This window comes from Castor canadensis, chromosome 6, assembly GCF_047511655.1.
Source record: "Castor canadensis chromosome 6, mCasCan1.hap1v2, whole genome shotgun sequence".
Taxonomy (NCBI): domain Eukaryota; kingdom Metazoa; phylum Chordata; class Mammalia; order Rodentia; family Castoridae; genus Castor; species Castor canadensis.
In genome coordinates, this window is record NC_133391.1 from 164,723,524 (window position 1) to 164,741,843 (window position 18,320).

General features: G+C 38.4%; 1 long non-coding RNA gene across 20 annotated transcripts in view; it reads right to left on the bottom strand.

The window, feature by feature from the left end:
• The window catches only part of LOC109682548 (uncharacterized), a 383,265-nt gene that overhangs the window by 224,893 nt on the left and 140,052 nt on the right, over nt 1–18,320 (bottom strand). The gene's annotated exons all lie outside the window — the stretch shown is intronic.

The window sequence follows — 18,320 nt, forward strand, 5'->3', positions numbered from 1 at the left end:
TCTACCCAGCAAAGCTATCATTCAAAATAGATGGAGCAATAAAAGTCTTCCATGATAAGCAGAAACTAAAACAATATGTGACCACAAAGCCACCACTACAAAGGATTCTGCAAGGGATCCTGCACACAGAAAGTGACACCCAACTTAACCATGAAAAGGCAGGCAGCACCAAACCACAGGATAAGAAAAAGCAAGACAGTAGAGAGTAACATCAAGTTAGGTACACACAATCAAACCTTCAAACAACTAAGATAACTAAATGGCAGGAATCACCACATACCTATCAGTACTAACACTTAATGTTAATGGACTTAATTCACCCATCAAAAGACACCGTTTGACAAAATGGATTAAAAAAGAAGATCCAACAATTTGTTGCTTACAGGAGACTCATCTCACCGACAGAAATAAGCATATGCTTAGGATGAAAGGCTGGAAGAAGATTTACCAAGCCAATGGCCCCTGAAAACAAGCAGGAGTAGCAATACTTATCTCTGACAAAGTAGACTTCAAACCTACATTGATCAAACGAGATAAAGAAGGACATTCCATACTAATAAAAGGGGAAATAGACCAAAAGGAAATAATAATCATCAATCTGTACGCACCCAATGTCAACGCACCCAATTTCATCAAACATACCCTGAAAGACCTAAAAGCATATATAAACGCCAACACAGTGGTTGTGGGAGACTTTAACACTCCATTATCATCAATAGATAGGTCATCCAAACAAAAACTCAATAAAGAAATCCAAGATCTAAAATATGCAATAAATCAAGTGGACCTAGTAGATATCTACAGAACATTTCATCCAACCTCTACACAATATACATTCTTCTCAGCAGCCCATGGAACCTTCTCCAAAATAGATCATATCCTAGGGCACAAAGCAAGCCTCAGCAAATATAAGAAAATAGAAATAATACCATGCATACTATCTGACCACAATGCAGTAAAAGTAGAACTCAACAACAAAAGTAAAGACAAAAAACATGCAAACAGCTGGAAACTAAATAACTCATTACTTAATGAAGAATGGATCATCGATGCAATAAAAGAGGAAATTAAAAAGTTCCTAGAAGTCAATGAAAATGAAAACACAACCTACCGGAACCTATGGGACACAGCTAAGGCAGTCTTGAGAGGAAAGTTTATAGCCATGAGTGCATATATTAAAAAGATTGAAAGATCCCAAATCAATGACCTAATGATACATCTCAAACTCCTAGAAAAACAAGAACAAGCAAATCCCAAAACAAATAGAAGGAGAGAAATAATAAAAATAAGAGCTGAAATCAACGAAATAGAAACCAAAAAAACCATACAAAGAATTAATGAAACAAAAAGTTGGTTCTTTGAAAAAATAAACAAGATCGATAGACCCCTGGCAAACCTGACTAAAATGAGGAGAGAAAAAACCCAAATTAGTAGAATCAGGAATGCAAAAGGGGAGATAACAACAAACACCATGGAAGTCCAGGAAATCATCAGAGACTACTTTGAGAACCTATATTCAAATAAATTTGAAAATCTAAAAGAAATGGACAGATTTCTAGATACATATGATCATCCAAAACTGAACCAAGAGGAAATTAATCACCTGAATAGACCTATAACACAAAATGAAATTGAAGCAGCAATCAAGAGTCTCCCCAAAAAGAAAAGTCCAGGACCTGATGGATTCTCTGCTGAATTCTATCAGACCTTTAAAGAAGAACTGATACCAACCCTCCTTAAACTGTTCCATGAAATAGAAAGGGAAGGAAAACTGCCAAACACATTTTATGAAGCCAGTATTACACTTATCCCAAAACCAGGCAAAGACACCTCCAAAAAGGAGAACTATAGGCCAATCTCCTTAATGAACATTGATGCAAAAATCCTCAACAAAATAATGGCAAATCGAATTCAGCAACACATCAAAAAGATTATTCACCACGACCAGGTAGGCTTCATCCCAGGGATGCAGGGGTGGTTCAACATACGAAAATCAATAAACGTAATAAACCACATTAACAGAAGCAAAGACAAAAACCACTTGATCATCTCAATAGATGCAGAAAAAGCCTTCGATAAGATCCAACATCATTTCATGATAAAAGCTCTAAGAAAACTAGGAATAGAAGGAAAGTTCCTCAACATTATAAAAGCTATATATGACAAACCTACAGCCAGCATTATACTTAACGGAGAAAAATTAAAACCATTCCCTCTAAAATCAGGAACCAGACAAGGATGCCCACTATCTCCACTCCTATTCAACATAGTACTGGAATTCCTAGCCAGAGCAATTAGGCAAGAAGAAGGAATAAAAGGAATACAAATAGGTAAAGAAACTGTCAAAATATCCCTATTTGCAGATGACATGATCCTATACCTTAAAGACCCAAAAAACTCTACTCAGAAGCTTCTAGACATCATCAATAGCTATAGCAAGGTAGCAGGATATAAAATCAACATAGAAAAATCATTAGCATTTCTATACACTAACAATGAGCAAACAGAAAAAGAATGTATGAAAACAATTCCATTTACAATAGCCTCAAAAAAAATCAAATACCTAGGTGTAAACCTAACAAAAGATGTGAAAGACCTCTACAAGGAAAACTATACACTTCTGAAGAAAGAGATTGAGGAAGACTATAGAAAGTGGAGAGATCTCCCATGCTCATGGATTGGTAGAATCAACATAGTAAAAATGTCGATACTCCCAAAAGGAATCTACATGTTTAATGCAATTCCCATCAAAATTCCAATGACATTCATTAAAGAGATTGAAAAATCTACTGTGAAATTTATATGGAAACACAAGAGGCCACGAATAGCCAAGGCAATACTCAGTCAAAAGAACAATGCAGGAGGTATCACAATACCTGACTTCAAACTATATTACAAAGCAATAACAATAAAAACAGCATGGTACTGGCACAAAAACAGACATGAAGACCAGTGGAACAGAATAGAGGATCCAGATATGAAGCCACACAACTATGAGCAACTTATCTTTGACAAAGGAGCTAAAAATATACGATGGAGAAATAGCAGCCTCTTCAACAAAAACTGCTGGGAAAACTGGTTAGCAGTCTGCAAAAAACTGAAACTAGATCCATGTATATCACCCTATACCAAGATTAACTCAAAATGGATCAAGGATCTTAATATCAGACCCCAAACTCTTAAGTTGATACAAGAAAGAGTAGGAAATACTCTGGAGTTATTAGGTATAGGTAAGAACTTTCTCAATGAAACCCCAGCAGCACAGCAACTAAGAGATAGCATAGATAAATGGGACCTCATAAAACTAAAAAGCTTCTGTTCTTCAAAAGAAATGGTCTCTAAACTGAAGAGAACACCCACAGAGTGGGAGAAAATATTTGCCAATTATACATCAGACAAAGGACTGATAACCAGAATATACAGGGAACTTAAAAAACTAAATTCTCCCAAAACTAATGAACCAATAAAGAAATGGGCATGTGAACTAAACAGAACTTTCTCAAAAGAAGAAATTCAAATGGCCAGAAAACACATGAAAAAATGCTCACCATCTCTAGCAATAAAGGAAATGCAAATTAAAACCACACTAAGATTCCACCTCACCCCTGTTAGAATAGCCATCATCAGCAACACCACCACCAACAGGTGTTGGCAAGGATGCGGGGAAAAAGGAACCCTCTTACACTGTTGGTGGGAATGTAGACTAGTACAACCACTCTGGAAAAAAATTTGGAGGCTACTTAAAAAGCTGGACATCGATCTACCATTTGATCCAGCAATACCACTCTTGGGGATATACCCAAAAGACTGTTACTCCAGAGGCACCTGCACATCCATGTTTATTGCGGCACTATTCACAATAGCCAAGTTATGGAAACAGCCAAGATGCCCCAGCACTGACGAATGGATTAAGAAAATGTGGTATCTATACACAATGGAATTTTATGCAGCCATGAAGAAGAACGAAATGTTATCATTTGCTGGTAAATGGATGGAAGTGGAGAACATCATTCTGAGTGAGGTTAGCCTGGCTCAAAAGACCAAAAATCGTATGTTCTCCCTCATATGTGGACATTAGATCAAGGGCAAACACAACAATGTGATTGGACTATGAGCACAGGATAAAAGCGAGAGCACACAAGGGAGGGGTGAGGATAGGTAAGACACCTAAAAAACTAGCTAGCATTTGTTGCCCTTAATGCAGAGAAACTAAAGCAGATACCTTAAAGCAACTGAGGCCAATAGGAAAAGGGGACCAGGAACTAGAGAAAAGGTTAGATCAAAAAGAATTAACCTAGAAGGTAACACCCACGCACAGGAAATCAATGTGAGTCAATGCCCTGTATAGCTATCCTTATCTCAACCAGCAAAACCCCTTGGTCCTTCCTATTATTGCTTATACTCTCTCTACAACAAAATTCAAAATAGTTTCTGTGGGGTATTGAGGGGGGAAGCGGGAGGGGGTGGAGTGGGTGGTAAGGGAGGGGGTGGGGGCAGGGGGTAGAAATGAACCAAGCCTTGTATGCACATATGAATAATAAAAGAAAAATGAAAAAATAAAAATAAAAAAAATAAATAAAACCTTGCTTCTAAAGTCTTCCTTAAAACCTCTTTCCTTAGACTTGCTCTGTCCCATGTTTTCTCTAGCTGTTCTTTAGCATAATCTCTCAAAGTCTTTGCCCCCAGACTTGCACTGTCTCTTTAGCTTTCTTAAAGCCTTGATGCTCAGACTGACATACAACAACAGCCTAAAATCTGCATATGCATAACTCTTAAAATCTTGGTCCTTAGACTTGCACTGTATTTTCTTTAGCTTTTCTTTAGCTTAGCTTTTCTAAAGCTTATGTATAAAGTTCTCTTTAGCTTTCTTAAAGTCTTGGCCCTCAGGCTTGCTAACAATTCCCCTTCAGCAATTCTTTTCCCTTCCAAAAACCTCCCACACCAAATATCCAAAAGCCCCAAAGCCTTCCCCATCAAAAAGCCAAAAAGCAAAAGCCTCAAAGCGAAGGCAAAAAGCCCCCAAAACAAAAGCCTGGCATCCTCCTTCAGTGAGTCTTTTATACCCAGTGGTAAACAGGGTGGAGCAGTGGTTCTCGGGGAGGGGCGTGACATTGTAACAGGTGAAACCTGCGTTCCTGCTTCTCTGAACATAAACAACTTAGAAGCAGCTGTTTTGCATTTCCCTTCTTCAGTGGCTGGGGCTGTGCCTATCTCGGCCTACAGATAATCTTAGGAAAAACAGTTAAACTGCATCTCACCTTGCTTATGTCCAGTTCTCAGAGGCTTTTCATAATCTGATCTCCACAGCTATCCATTTGCCTTCTTCAGTCTGTTCCTATCCAGTGGATTCATGAACAAAGCAGCTATGTTGCACAGTGAACTTTATATGACTCTGATAACAATAAAAAAAAGGTCTCTTTTCAAAGGCCAACCTGGCTTCAGCCACTGCAAGTTCCTGCCATCCTCAGCAACAAGGACTAACAGCAGGCCAAACAGATAGAGGTTGTATTGGCATGGGGGGAAAGCCACTTAGATTTACATTCTTAGAATGTCCTCTGTCATGGTGGCATCAACTGAGTGCTCATAGGCTGTCAACATCACATGGTGTTCTTTCCAATGTGGGCTCTGGCAAAGGATTCACCTCAAAGATAGAGACAGAGTTGTAGATTGACACACATGGGATTCACTGATTTTATTCACATCCATCCAGAAATAGTTAGTGTTATTAAATGCAACAAAAAAACAACGCAGACAAAGACACGGTTAGCTTGTCATTTGGACATGACTTATTTAGACATTTAAAATAAAAGAAAAAGATCTGACTAAAGTATAAAAACACCAGTTATACCAATTATGAGTCTAGAAAAAAGCCTGAACCCAGCATGCACTGGAAATCGGAGAACAAAAGCAACTTTTTCGCAGAGAACATCTGTCGACATTCACCTGGCCTTCAATTCTCAAGACTTGAGAGAAGTCAGAAGGACAAATATTAAGGCCCACAGTTTTCCCAAAGTGAGGATACACTCTCTACATTAAGCTGGAACCTCAAAAGGGTTATGCTCCCAGAGGACCACTGAACAAGTGGTAAAGCTGCCCCTGCCGTGCCTCAGGCTAGTGCCAAGAGCTAAGGAAAGGGAAATACCGTCCTGACAATGGTGACCAACACTACTCCTGGTGCAGTTTACCTGGATGAGCCAGAGAACCTCAAACCAAGAGGTTAGTTGGAGAGAACACCCCAGTGGAGGTTGACAGCTACCCCAAATGCCTGGTGGCAGAAAGAGAATGCTCCTCTAGAGGAAGATGCAGTGCAATGTTTCACAAATAATGACCATCACAAAGTCAAAAGGTCAGCACATAAGAAACACGAATGATAAATGTCTGCGAGAAAACAGGCAGCAGAAATAAATTCTCACAAATTAAGAATTATCAAACATAGATTGAAAATAGCTGTTAAATAAGTTTTATGTTTGAAAACATCTGTAGAGGAAAGCAACAGGAAAAAAAAGTCACATAACAGACTTGGAAATAATCAAGTAGAAATTGCAGAGAAAGAAAAATACAATTGCCCAAATAAAAACATATAATTAAAAATAAATAGATTCATTGGACAGCATACTGACATAATAGGAAAATAATGAACTAGGTCAGAATAAATTATGCAGAATACAGTACAGGTGAAAATCAGAAGTGATGAAAGGGGATGTCAGGCATGGTGGCTCACACTATAATCTCACCTACTAGAGTGATCAGAAGGATCAGAGTTCCAGGGCAGCCTGGGCTATATAGCCTGTGTCAAAATAAAAACAAACCAAAAAAAAAACAAAACCACCCAGAGAAAAAAGTAAATAGGAATCATAAAACAGTATACCAACTCATAGGCAACTCAGCTAACACACAATCTGAAACACACATATTACACCGTGTGTCCACACTGAATCATTGTGCAATATGTGGTGTTGCCTCCTTGTAGAAATCAGGCCAAGAACAGAAATGGAGAGGGAACGCTAGGGAAATAACCCTAGTCACTAAGGTTTTTGAACCCAGGAGCAATAAGGTGGAACCTGGCCCTCACCCTCCCATCACCATCCCAGGATACCACACAGTCCTGGAGACTAACATTAAACCTCTACAACGCTGTACAGACAGAAGTAACAGGACTGAACCTCCTCAGAAATTATGAACAGGATCATCCCCTGGACAAACAACCCAAGCTAGCTGAGGTCATAGAGAAGGGACTCTGAAATACCAGCCACCAGTGTGTTCTTAATATGACAGTGATTCCCGCGTGCAGGTAAATGATGCAAACCTATTTTGTGCAGTTTCCTATAATTAGACCATTGATGTATGTGTCTGACACAAAAAGTAACTCATTTAGACTTTAAGCTAAGCATCTACCTATGATGTGGTCTTGGCCAAGGAAGAAAGGAAGAAAGGAAAGAAAGAAGATTAAACTCATATCCGTGCTCTTTTTCTTTCAACATTGTGAAAACACATTCTAGATCATATGTAAATAAATCTGTTTTGGATCATGTCACATATTACATGATAGTAAACACAAGGTAAAAAGTTCACTTTTTTTACTCCATCACCACCTTAAAAACTAAGTTTAAAAACTAAATCAGAGATTATAATTGGCCTCAAAGGGGACTCTATTTCTTCCTCATCACTACCTAAAAATATTTCCCCCTGTAGCACTATTATATTAAGTGCCACCAAAATGGGCTACAGGCTAGACGATGGGCAAAACGTGCCAAATCTTACTCCACAACTTCCAACAACACCCTCAAGGGTACTAAAAATTACTGAATAAAAGTGTAGCCCCAATAAGTGGATTTTTCCATTAGTCCAAGCCCTTTTTATGAGTCAGTAAGGTCTACGATGCTGATTTCATTTATTTGAACATGCACTGAAGTGTATGGTCTTGCAGGACAATATCACTTGCAAGAAAAATCATTAACCAAATAAAGCTCTTCTCAGAAGAAAACCTTCAATGAGCTCCCCACTATTACTGAACAAAGACCCAGAAGCTAAAAGGCTGGTCTTCATGTGCATGTCAGCGTAGTGGGAATTCACTTAGCTTTATTCAAGCATGAGGAAACAGATTCCATTTGGGAAAATTTTAGGGAGATCAGTGAGGTGCAAACAAACACAGAAAGACTGAGGAAGAGCACTAAAAATGACAAACCTGAAAAAGAGAACAAGGTTAAAAGAATCATTTCTTTGTGGGAACTTTCAGGGATATTTCTGCACTAAAATAACCAATAATGGCACAGTCAGCACTTACTGGGCACACACCTGTCAGGGGCTTTAATGCTCCCTCTCATTCACTGTAGCTCTGAATGAGCGACTGCTTCCACCCTCTTCCTGTGAAGCCCTCTAAGCTCATCCCTTCTTTCCTCTTGCTGACCTCTCCTATCTTAATCTTTTCTGTGCTGCTATAACAAAATAGCACAGACTTGGTAATTTATAAACAGTAGAAGTTTGTGGTTCTAGAGACTGGGAAGTCCAACAGAATGGTGCCAGAGTCTTTGTGCTGTGTCATCCCATGGCAGAAGCCTGGAGGTCAAGAGAATGTGAGAATTAACAAGTACAAGAGTGGGGCCAAACTTGCTTTTGTAACAAAGCCACTCTCACAATAACTAACCTACTTCCATGACAACATCAATGCATCCATGAGGCAGAGCCCTCATAACCCAATCTGACTAGGCCCTGCCTCCCGACAGTTTGCATTGAGGGTGAAGTTTTCAACACATGAATTTGATGGACACAATCAAATCACTGTAACTCCCAAGGAAGGAAGAAACTTGAACATGATGGCTCAGAGCCCAGGATATTCATGGGGATGTGTTTCACTAGTGACCATCTGTCCTTCTCTTTCTCTTATTCTTCCACTGCTCCAAACCATGAGCCTGACAAACTAAGTCAAAGTCAAGGGTCACTTTTCTTCATGTGACATGTAAAAGTGTGTAAGCAGATCCCAGAATGTAAGAGGCATACTTTAGTCTAAAGCAGTGCATGTGCCGATTAAATTTTTTACAAGAGCTCTTTGTTAGACATGTCAGAATTACATTTATAGTTATGAATTAAGAGGTAAGGGGATTGTTCCAAGTGTCACATACCTTTTGGAAATGTGTAAACAAGTGAAGATCCCAAGCAGGAAAGAATTCAGCATCCTTAATCAAAAGCTACCATTTTACTGCACCAATGTCCTTCTTTAAATACCAAAAATTCTATAAGTATGAGAGAGTTGCAGGAAATTATGATCTGAGATAGGAGTCTTTGAGGCAGATTAGCAGGAAGTAACGTTTATTGTGCCAGGACAGACCCAGCTGACTCGTGTCCAAGGGCTGAGCCCTGAGAACAAAGGGACTCACCTTATACACACTTGAAGCAAGCAGGTTACACAAGCAAAAAGCAAATCTCAACCCACAAATGGCTGCATGAGGCTTCATTGGCTATTTCATCTCCCCAGTGCTATGTGACCTTCACGTTTCAATTCTTTAAGTTTTATCTCTCTGTTTTGCCATCCCCTCCTCCTGTCTGCTTCTCAGAACACCAGTCTGTTTATTTTCTGGTCTCCCCTTTCTTGCTGCAAGAGGATACCCATTCTACAGTTGTGGAAACTGGAAATTAAAGTACTTGAGTCATAATTTGTTCCTGGTACAACCGAGCCTCAAGTTCAGATCGCTCCCTCTTCCATAGTCTATGCTTTTAGCCACTAGAAAATTTAATAAGTCCATCATTTCTGTGACCTCAAAAGAGTGAGATACCACTCTTTGGAAAATTCAAGTAAATAACTTGCTTCAATGACTTATTCTATACTGTTGTGTGAGAAAATGTAAGTCACTTCTATTGTTCATACTGGAAGTCTTAACATGGTTTATAAAATACAGTCAGATCAATCTTCCGCTGTTCTCAGTTCAATACATCTTCATTTTACAACTGTTTATTTACAATGTGCTTACTCCTAACCCACAAGGTAAGCTGTTGTTTTGATTTAAGCAGAAAATAAACGGACTTCTGCTAATAAAAAGCAAAATGTGTTATGGATGGATGGTCGACTCTAAGTATTGGTGGGTGAAGACAGGAGAGGAAATGTTTCCCAACTCTGGCTTTTTGCGAGCATTCACTATTCATTCGATTCCAACATAGAAATAGGACTCAAGGAGCTCACGTTCAACCTAAGATAAACAAGTGTGGTCCAAGAAGGAAGGGTAAAGGCTTCCGTTCAGAACCAGACACATCCCACTTACCTGGTATTATTACACTTGAACCTCTCTGAAATTCAGATTTCTCATCTATAAAATGTCATAAATCTTCAGTCTTACTAACTGCAAGGTTCATAAGAAAACAGGCAAAAGAAAAAGCTGTAACAAGCAGCCATGACAAAATGCTAGTGGATTGTAAGGGTGGGAAGCTCTGAGAGAAGTAGGTGCTAGAAACAGTAGGAAAAAAAATGGAGACAGTCTAGGCATCTGTTGCTGCAGATAGAGTGCCCCCTGCCTGCCAGTTCGTGCCCCAGGCACTTCTGGTCCTGCAGAACCAAAGGAATCAATTTGATTTGCTCTTGAACTCTGTTTTCTTTTCTAGAGAGCTCGGATTATAGCTCTCAAAGGGGGATTGTATTTCTTCCTGATTAATACCCTAAACTATTTACCCCCAGGAAACCACCACATGTGGTTCTACCATAGTTTGAACTTATCACTTCCAGAACTGAGAGATTTCTTTGCATTTAAAAACTGTAATTTCTGTGGCTTTTAGTCACCAGTTGGTGGTAATTTGCTACCATTGTTTTAGGAATGAATCCAGTATCATTTAAAACATTGAGACAGGATGACACCACAGAGAGGGTGAATATGATAAAGAAGAAGACCTAAGACTGAGTCCTGGACCCCTGCTGTAAATGTCTGGGAAAGGAGCAGGATCCAGGCTGAAGGAAGAGGTTCAGGAGACTATGTCCTAGAAACTATGAAAGACAGTGATCCATCCACTGATGCTGCTGAGTGAAGGTGAGGCAGCCGTGAAGACTGACCAGTGACTTCTCTGAAGGTTTTGCTGCAAAAGGAAGAGGCAAAATAAGGTGAAGCTATACAGAAAATAAGACCCAGTCAAAATTTTTAAGATGAGAAGTGTTCCAATGGCATCATACTTTTATGCCAATGGGAATGATTAAGATAGCACAAAAGACATATTGCCTAAAGGAAAGGGAAAATCAATGGAGTGGTGTGCAAAAAATCCTCTAACATTTTTACACCTCTATCTTACCAAGATAACAACTGTGTAGTGAATTTCCTAAAGTTATTATTTTCTCTGCTTTTCTATGTGGTTGATATTATAGCTGAAAGAATAGTTAACTAATACACACAGACTTAGAATGGAGTATTATTTAAACAAGTGTTTGGTGACTAAAAATACCCGCTATTGGATTGTTTAAAAGTGACTCAACCCATTTTAATACAAGATGCCAAAAACTGTTCAGTTCTTTGGCAACTAAATGACCATTGTGGAGTTCTATGCCATTCTGCTTTTGTGAAAGCAGAAAAAGCTTTTTGTTTAACAATTCTGTTCATGCTAAGTCCTGCCATATTCATTGTTGGTGTATTCTTAGCAAGTGCTGGAAATTGAAAAGCATGAAAACTTTTTATGTAATTATCAAATATGTCAGACAGGGTTGAAAGACTCATTGGGGCAAAAGCTTCCTGACATACAAAAAGAAGCAGAAAAGGAGAAAGCAAGGGAGTCTCCAGTTTTACCTCCTCAATATTTCAGAGTTCCTGACTTAAAATTCTCATTTCCAAATCAGGAATATCCTTGTGATCTTAATTTATATTCTGAAATTTTGCATTCCTAATAATATCTTTCTGTTGACTTTCTTATTAAGGACACTTTTCTATACATCAAAATACTTGATCACACGAGGAATTGTTCTTCAGTGCTCTTCAGGTTTTTTCCCACTACCTTTTGATCTTTTGCTTCTGCAGGAGAAGAGTGTTTCTTCTGTTGAAATATTGGATTTTTTTCTTTATTATCCCATTTCAAACTTTAACCAGAGCTCCCTGAATATATATTTCTCTTTGGTTTAAGGAAATAGAATAAGAATGTTTAAGGAGCATAATCAAGCCTTTGATTATCTCTCTCATCTTCCATGTGAGAGACAGAGAGAGAAATATCTTTTTATTCAGATCTACATTACAAATTTTGTCAGATGTATGTCTCTAATTTTCCATGTCATTGCTTTTTCAGCTTGTTCCTTTTCCTTAAGAGCTTCTCAAGTTTGTTTTCCCATTTTATGTTAATTTGAATCTCAATTCTCATTTAAAAATTCATTTGCTCAGGTATTTCCACTTTTGTATCATCCATTTGTTTTCGGTCTTAGCCTGGTTTTTTTATTTCGTTTCTTCTTCCTAGCAACTATTGTCTTCATTACTCTTTTTATGTCCTTTAAAAGAGAGGATTTCTGACATTTTCCCTTACTCTTTTCTGGGGGGTTGTTTGGGGGTGCTGGGGATCAAACTTGGGGCCTCAGACATGTTAAGGGCACACTCTATCACTAAGCCATGCCCACACCTCTGGTCCTTACAGAGACTGAGTTTGAGGGTTTTCGTCCTCCTTGGGTTCTATTATTTAGATGATACACTTTTTTCTCTATTTTTCTATTAGTTTTTAAATGGTTTCTTAGACCATCAAAATTTAAACTTTTTGGTCATAATTCTACCACCAATGACGTATCTATGCAGCAGGGTATTATATAGTCCTGGTACTTATTACGTGTGTACACATAGATAGGTACACGTACATATACATAGATAAAATTTGGAAAGTTATTTAGTAATTGCTACATGAGAAAAGGGAATTACTGAAAGCAGAAAATAGTATTGTCTCATCTTTGCTTTAAATATAAAACTACATTTCAATTGTTTATTGAGTATTTTTGTAACATCAACTAACTGCTATGTCTGTAAACAAAACAAACTCCCTGGTCTTGTGATGAGTACTTCCTACCAGGGGAGAATAATATGATCAAGCCAAGAATTTAATATTTTTACATCTTTTTTAATGGAAATAAAGTCAGGTGTGGTGTCACATGCCTGTAGACCCAGTACTTTAGAAATTGAGGCAGAAGGACATTGAGTTCAAAGTCTGCCTGGGCTAGAAAGAGTTCCAGACCAACCTGGATTACAGAGTGAGAGCTAATCTCAGAAAACCAAAACAAAGCAAGAAACAGATGACTCATCTGTAAGAAATAAATGGATGGGAGAAGCCAGAGGCCAGGTCAAAGAAGGTGTCCTTGCTGTGACATCAGTTTGACAATACTCAGCTGCGGCAGGGCGACTCTGAAATGGCAGAGGGAGCTCCCTCCACGTCAGGGGTGGCATACTGCAAAGGCTGGAAGGCACAGAGGATTTGGGGTGCACAGAGTAAAGGAATGAGCAGGGTCATGTGCTTGGAGTACATTCATGAGCGAATCAGAGAAAGATGCAGATAGACATCCACACCGAGTCCTGATGACGGTGGGCCTGGCACACACTAAGAAATTTAGATTTTTATCATAAGAGCAAGACAATGAAAGAGTGCACGTGAATAAAAATCAAAATTCAGAATTTACTTCATTTTTTAGCTAATATTGTATTGTGAAAGCTACATGTCACTAACCTCATCTGCTATAAGCCTTTAAAGACTAGCAAAGTCTCAAAGACTAGCAAATCTTAGTGATCACCCAAGGGGTCTGGTTGGTATTTGAACCTACTTAAAAACTCAGTTAATGATGTTTGAGATTTTCGCATGCCTGTTGGCCATTTACACATCCTCTCTTAAGAAATGTCTCTTTATGATAAGGGCAAAATAGTTTATGCCAGGTAGCCAGGGGGTGGGGGGGAGAGAGAGGGGGTGGGGGGTAAGGGAGGGGGTGGGGGAAGGGGGGAGAAATGACCCAAACATTGTATGAACATATGAATAAAATAAAAATTAAAAAAAAAAAGAAATGTCTCTTTAGGTATATTGTCCACTTTTTTTTTTTCTTTTATTATTCATATGTGCATACAAGGCTTGGTTCATTTCTCCCCCCTGCCCCCACCCCCTCCCCTACCACCCACTCCGCCCCCTCCCGCTCCCCCCCCTCAATACCCAGCAGAAACTATTTTGCCCTTATCTCTAATTTTGTTGTAGAGAGAGTATAAGCAATAATAGGAAGGAACAAGGGGTTTTGCTGGTTGAGATAAGGATAGCTATACAGGGCATTGACTCACATTGATTTCCTGTGCGTGGGTGTTACCTTCTAGGTTAATTCTTTTTGATCTAACCTTTTCTCTAGTACCTGTTCCCCTTTTCCTATTGGCCTCAGTTGCTTTAAGGTATCTGCTTTAGTTTCTCTGCGTTAAGGGCAACAAATGCTAGCTAGTTTTTTAGGTGTCTTACCTATCCTCACCCCTCCCTTGTGTGCTCTCGCTTTTATCCTGTGCTCATAGTCCAATCCCCTTGTTGTGTTTGCCCTTGATCTAATGTCCACATATGAGGGAGAACATACGATTTTTGGTCTTTTGGGCCAGGCTAACCTCACTCAGAATGATGTGCTCCAATTCCATCCATTTACCAGCGAATGATAACATTTCGTTCTTCTTCATGGCTGCATAAAATTCCATTGTGTATAGATACCACATTTTCTTAATCCATTCGTCAGTGCTGGGGCATCTTGGCTGTTTCCATAACTTGGCTATTGTGAATTGTGCCGCAATAAACATGGATGTGCAGGTGCCTCTGGAGTAACAGTCTTTTGGGTATATCCCCAAGAGTGGTATTGCTGGATCAAATGGTAGATCGATGTCCAGCTTTTTAAGTAGCCTCCAAATTTTTTTCCAGAGTGGTTGTACTAGTCTACATTCCCACCAACAGTGTAAGAGGGTTCCTTTTTCCCCACATCCTCGCCAACACCTGTTGGTGGTGGTGTTGCTGATGATGGCTATTCTAACAGGGGTGAGGTGGAATCTTAGTGTGGTTTTAATTTGCATTTCCTTTATTGCTAGAGATGGTGAGCATTTTTTCATGTGTTTTCTGACCATTTGAATTTCTTCTTTTGAGAAAGTTCTGTTTAGTTCACGTGCCCATTTCTTTATTGGTTCATTAGTTTTGGGAGAATTTAGTTTTTTAAGTTCCCTGTATATTCTGGTTATCAGTCCTTTGTCTGATGTATAGTTGGCAAATATTTTCTCCCATTCTGTGGGTGTTCTCTTCAGTTTAGAGACCATTTCTTTTGATGAACAGAAGCTTTTTAGTTTTATGAGGTCCCATTTATCTATGCTATCTCTTAGTTGCTGTGCTGCTGGGGTTTCATTGAGAAAGTTCTTACCTATACCTACTAACTCCAGAGTATTTCCTACTCTTTCTTGTATCAACTTAAGAGTTTGGGGTCTGATATTAAGATCCTTGATCCATTTTGAGTTAATCTTGGTATAGGGTGATATACATGGATCTAGTTTCAGTTTTTTGCAGACTGCTAACCAGTTTTCCCAGCAGTTTTTGTTGAAGAGGCTGCTATTTCTCCATCGTATATTTTTAGCTCCTTTGTCAAAGATAAGTTGCTCATAGTTGTGTGGCTTCATATCTGGATCCTCTATTCTGTTCCACTGTTCTTCACGTCTGTTTTTGTGCCAGTACCATGCTGTTTTTATTGTTATTGCTTTGTAATATAGTTTGAAGTCAGGTATTGTGATACCTCCTGCATTGTTCTTTTGACTGAGTATTGCCTTGGCTATTCGTGGCCTCTTGTGTTTCCATATAAATTTCACAGTAGATTTTTCAATCTCTTTAATGAATGTCATTGGAATTTTGATGGGAATTGCATTAAACATGTAGATTACTTTGGGGAGTATCGACATTTTTACTATGTTGATTCTACCAATCCATGAGCATGGGAGATCTCTCCACTTTCTATAGTCTTCCTCTATCTCTTTCTTCAGAAGTGTATAGTTTTCCTTGTAGAGGTCTTTCACATCTTTTGTTAGGTTTACACCTAGGTATTTGATTTTTTTTGAGGCTATTGTAAATGGAATTGTTTTCATACATTCTTTTTCCGTTTGCTCATTGTTAGTGTATAGAAATGCTAATGATTTTTCTATGTTGATTTTATATCCTGCTACCTTGCTATAGCTATTGATGATGTCTAGAAGCTTCTGAGTAGAGTTTTTTGGGTCTTTAAGGTATAGGATCATGTCGTCTGCAAATAGGGATATTTTGACAGTTTCTTTACCTATTTGTATTCCTTTTATTCCTTCTTCTTGCCTAATTGCTCTGGCTAGGAATTCCAGTACTATGTTGAATAGGAGTGGAGATAGTGGGCATCCTTGTCTGGTTCCTGATTTTAGAGGGAATGGTTTTAATTTTTCTCCGTTAAGTATAATGCTGGCTGTAGGTTTGTCATATATAGCTTTTATAATGTTGAGGAACTTTCCTTCTATTCCTAGTTTTCTTAGAGCTTTTATCATGAAATGATGTTGGATCTTATCGAAGGCTTTTTCTGCATCTATTGAGATGATCAAGTGGTTTTTGTCTTTGCTTCTGTTAATGTGGTTTATTACGTTTATTGATTTTCGTATGTTGAACCACCCCTGCATCCCTGGGATGAAGCCTACCTGGTCGTGGTGAATAATCTTTTTGATGTGTTGCTGAATTCGATTTGCCATTATTTTGTTGAGGATTTTTGCATCAATGTTCATTAAGGAGATTGGCCTATAGTTCTCCTTTTTGGAGGTGTCTTTGCCTGGTTTTGGGATAAGTGTAATACTGGCTTCATAAAATGTGTTTGGCAGTTTTCCTTCCCTTTCTATTTCGTGGAACAGTTTAAGGAGGGTTGGTATCAGTTCTTCTTTAAAGGTCTGATAGAATTCAGCAGAGAATCCATCAGGTCCTGGACTTTTCTTTTTGGGGAGACTCTTGATTGCTGCTTCAATTTCATTTTGTGTTATAGATCTATTCAGGTGATTAATTTCCTCTTGGTTCAGTTTTGGATGATCATATGTATCTAGAAATCTGTCCATTTCTTTAAGATTTTCAAATTTATTTGAATATAGGTTCTCAAAGTAGTCTCTGATCATTTCCTGGACTTCCATGGTGTTTGTTGTTATCTCCCCTTTTGCATTCCTAATTCTACTAATTTGGGTTTTTTCTCTCCTCATTTTAGTCAGGTTTGCCAGGGGTCTATCGATCTTGTTTATTTTTTCAAAGAACCAACTTTTTGTTTCATTAATTCTTTGTATGGTTTTTTTGGTTTCTATTTCGTTGATTTCAGCTCTTATTTTTATTATTTCTCTCCTTCTATTTGTTTTGGGATTTGCTTGTTCTTGTTTTTCTAGGAGTTTGAGATGTATCATTAGGTCATTGATTTGGGATCTTTCAATCTTTTTAATATATGCACTCATGGCTATAAACTTTCCTCTCAAGACTGCCTTAGCTGTGTCCCATAGGTTCCGGTAGGTTGTTTTTTCATTTTCATTGACTTCTAGGAACTTTTTAATTTCCTCTTTTATTGCATCGATGATCCATTCTTCATTAAGTAATGAGTTATTTAGTTTCCAGCTGTTTGCATGTTTTTTGTCTTTACTTTTGTTGTTGAGTTCTACTTTTACTGCATTGTGGTCAGATAGTATGCATGGTATTATTTCTATTTTCTTATATTTGCTGAGGCTTGCTTTGTGCCCTAGGATATGATCTATTTTGGAGAAGGTTCCATGGGCTGCTGAGAAGAATGTATATTGTGTAGAGGTTGGATGAAATGTTCTGTAGACATCTACTAGGTCCACTTGATCTATTGCATATTTTAGATCTTGGATTTCTTTATTGAGTTTTTGTTTGGATGACCTATCTATTGATGATAATGGAGTGTTAAAGTCTCCCACAACCACTGTGTTGGTGTTTATATATGCTTTTAGGTCTTTCAGGGTATGTTTGATGAAATTGGGTGCGTTGACATTGGGTGTGTACAGATTGATGATTATTATTTCCTTTTGGTCTATTTCCCCTTTTATTAGTATGGAATGTCCTTCTTTATCTCGTTTGATCAATGTAGGTTTGAAGTCTACTTTGTCAGAGATAAGTATTGCTACTCCTGCTTGTTTTCGGGGGCCATTGGCTTGGTAAATCTTCTTCCAGCCTTTCATCCTAAGCATATGCTTATTTCTGTCGGTGAGATGAGTCTCCTGTAAGCAACAAATTGTTGGATCTTCTTTTTTAATCCATTTTGTCAAACGGTGTCTTTTGATGGGTGAATTAAGTCCATTAACATTAAGTGTTAGTACTGATAGGTATGTGGTGATTCCTGCCATTTAGTT